Source organism: Gossypium raimondii, chromosome 9, assembly GCF_025698545.1.
Source record: "Gossypium raimondii isolate GPD5lz chromosome 9, ASM2569854v1, whole genome shotgun sequence".
Taxonomy (NCBI): domain Eukaryota; kingdom Viridiplantae; phylum Streptophyta; class Magnoliopsida; order Malvales; family Malvaceae; genus Gossypium; species Gossypium raimondii.
In genome coordinates, this window is record NC_068573.1 from 29,874,740 (window position 1) to 29,878,353 (window position 3,614).

The following is a 3,614-nucleotide window of genomic DNA, read 5'->3' on the forward strand; positions in this document are numbered from 1 at the left end:
ACTTCAATTATCTATTAATCATTCATTAATTTATTCCATAATACCACATTTTATCTATTTATGATTTTTTCAATATCCATTCAATGGAGCTTAACCAAACACAAATAAAAACATAGTTAAATAATAATTAACAATTAACTAATTAAATTAAGTAAATAACGTTCGAGTTTCAAGACTACGAACTTACCTAGCATGTAAGCACGAGATTTTATTTAACTCCATACATTAATCAACATTATTCAACTTCAATCTCATCATTCGCAATACATCTTCATATATAACATTTCCATACTATCAATTTAAATTCTAATCATTTATTGTTTCATTTCATAATGTCACATTTCATGTATATAATTCACAATTTCTCATTTCATAATTTAATCATTTGCATATATATAAATATAATTAAGATATCAAAGTAATAATTAAGTATTTAAATTAAATAAATAGAGTTCGAGTTCAAAGACTACGAACTTCATTGACTAAATTGTAGAAATAGAAAAGTTTAGGGACTATTCGCTACCTTCCTTCTTCCTTGATTACTAGTTTGTTCTTGATCTATAATATAATTTATTTCAATTATTAATCTCAATTTCATATACCATTCAATGCAATACATTTAGCTACTTATTTACACTTTTACACATTTGCCACAAAACATTTACATCCTATACAATTTAATCCATCATATCAAACAAGTTAATTCTACAATCAACACATAACCCAATATTTCTGAATACTTAACCCATAATATACAGCCTATATATATCTTTAAGTTATAATAAAATCCTTCTCATTTACAAGTTACTCAATTAAATCGCTAACTTTTAAATGTATTAAAATTGACTCTATAAAATAACACAAATTCAACATGAAGCACCCAAACAAAACTCTTTCAAATAAAAGACTTCAAAATATCTCAATGACATGTTTATTTTTATACTTTAATAATTTCACATAAATAAACAATTTAACCCCATATTTCCAAAATTTTCCATAATAATCCTCAATGTACAATTTCATGAATTGACTTTACAAATAATCTCACTTCACTTCCAACTTTAAAATCTACCAAAATAATATCAAGAACTTAGATTTTTTTACCATACTAACTTCTATTAATATAAAAGTTCTAAAATTTTCAACATGAGTAATTTAACTCATGATCTTGGGGTTCCAAAAACACAAAATTAAATGTAAAGAGGACCAAAAACTACTAACCAAAATTAGCTTCAAAGCATGGAACTAAATGGCCGAATGCTCCTCCCATTTCTTTCTCAAATTTAGCATGCAAGGGTTAAAGGAAAAGAAAGAATGATCTCCTTACTGTTTCTCTCCACTATACTACTTTTATTTATTTATTTTTATTTCATTCATATTTTTAATTTAACAAAATCTATTAACTTAAATTTTTTAATATATATTAAACTTAAACGTAAATCATGACCGGTCACTTACTACCCACTTATATATATAGGTCTATTTATTATACAAGTCCCTAAAACAATTCCTATATTATAATTCCATAGTAATTTGTATTTTACTATATATTATTATAACATAATTTGTTAACTATAGTACGTATAATACTAACCATAACTATCCACCAACAAAACATATATATAATGGCTTATTTATTTAATAAGTCCTTTAATCTAGTTCCACCTTATAATTTGATATTAATTCCTACTTTTATCATTTACTTGATTTTGTCCTTGTACTTAAATTAAACACTTAATACTTAAAATTATCTAACTATTATTCAATTCCCTCCTTAGGCAACTTTAAAAATATTTGATGAAAATATTTATAAACCCGATTCACCGAAACGGGGTCCTGGAAGTACGTTTCCCAACACCCTTGATTTCATGTTGTTACATCAAGCCGAATATGATTTAGATGATCCAAAATAATCTGCAATTGAGGGGCACAATGACAGATGATCCAAATCAACACTTAAAATAGTTTCTCTAACTTTGTGATACTTTTAAGTACAACAGAGCCACTAATGACGCTATCCATCTTCGGTTGTTTCCCTTTTCTTTAATTGATAACACCTTCTTGGTTAGACTCGCAAGCACCAGGGTCTATCACGACATGGGATGAACTTGATTGAAAGTTCTTACAAAAGTTTTTCCCTATTAGTATAGCGATTCAACTAAGAAGAGAGATTGTTGTCTTTAGATAGATGGAAGGAGAAAGTTTTCATAAGGCGTGGGAACGTTTCAAAACGCTGATTCAGAAATGGTCACACCATGAATTCTTTGAGTGGATGTGGTTGCATGTATTTTACATTGGGTTGGATACGAATGCAAGATCAGGACTAGACGGAGCAGCAAGAGGAGCACTTATGAATAGGACGTACGAGGATGCATACGAAATAATTGAAAATATGGTATTAAAATCCTATCAGTGGCCTATTGAATGATTTACGTATGGTCAGAAATCCGTTACAGTAAAAGTGATCTTAGAAGATTATAGGTATCAACAGTTAGTGGATAGACCGTATCGAATCAACTAATAAACCGTATATGTGTGGAGAATACAAACCACTTTTCCACTACATCAATAATCCTATTGAGAACGTGAACTACTGACTCCCTCCGGACGTACTAATGTCCAGAGTGTAAATACTACAATAAAATATAGAATTATGAGGCGATATATGCAAGTATACGGGTTTAGTTGTAATATGGTTTTACAACGGAGTGGGTGAGTACTCCGAGGATGGTACCCAAGGAAGGCAAGTACTAAATCAATATTAACCTAAAAACTTAAAGATCTAATTAATACTTTTAGATTAGCTATAGTACAATAGTAAAATAAGATATATTTTTTAGGGTTTTTAAATTAATAAGATAAAATAACATAAAAGAACTAAAATTACAAGAGATAGAGAGGAATAAAGTGAATTAAATCTGGAGATGAGTGATTAGCTCACTTCAGCAATCTCAATCAACTTTTGTCTTAGGTTCTTCATCAATCAACTAGTTGCTACCCTAGAAGGATCTTCCGATCTTCCACTAACATAACAAGTCTACAAGAACTACTTATCTTCCGACCTCATAGTTCATATTGGTTTGGGGTCAAGGTGTTCACGAATGGGCAATACCAATTTTGGGTTAATTCCCACCTTGATGAGTTCCTAGGGTTGTCAGGCCTAGGGTTTGTTTCATGTTCTTACTTTCTCAAATAATTGATCTATTGAATAACCCTACACAACAGTTAAAAGATCATGCTTCCATTTGCTAACTCCCCATAGAAGGATTAGTTCCTCATGGCTTTCATAAATAACATGGAGTAGATGGAACAATTAATCATAATGAATGAATAGTAGAGAGTTTAAGAAAATCTTGATCGATATTGATAATGAATGCAAATCCATAAGAGTTTATCTCCTTTACAACTCAGATTTCTTGAAAGAAAATAAAGAACAAAATAAATGAAACTCTAAAAACCTAAGAAAACAAAATTAAATCTAAAGAGAGAATCTTAGCTAATTGAATGGGTACCTATAATGTGTGTCAAAGGGGCCTCTTTATAGCCTTTAAGTAGCCATCGTCCTTAACCTTAGGTTAGCTGACGTTCCCAAGCTTTAAGTTTGATTGTGTAGA

At 29.7% G+C, this 3,614-nt stretch overlaps 1 non-coding gene across 1 annotated transcript; it reads right to left on the bottom strand.

The window, feature by feature from the left end:
• Positions 1–2,156: 2,156 nt before the first annotated feature.
• Positions 2,157–2,262, bottom strand: LOC128032978 (small nucleolar RNA R71). Its single transcript, XR_008189315.1, has one exon. It is a non-coding gene; the product is annotated as a small nucleolar RNA R71 (small nucleolar RNA).
• Between the last annotated feature and the right edge of the window lie 1,352 nt (positions 2,263–3,614).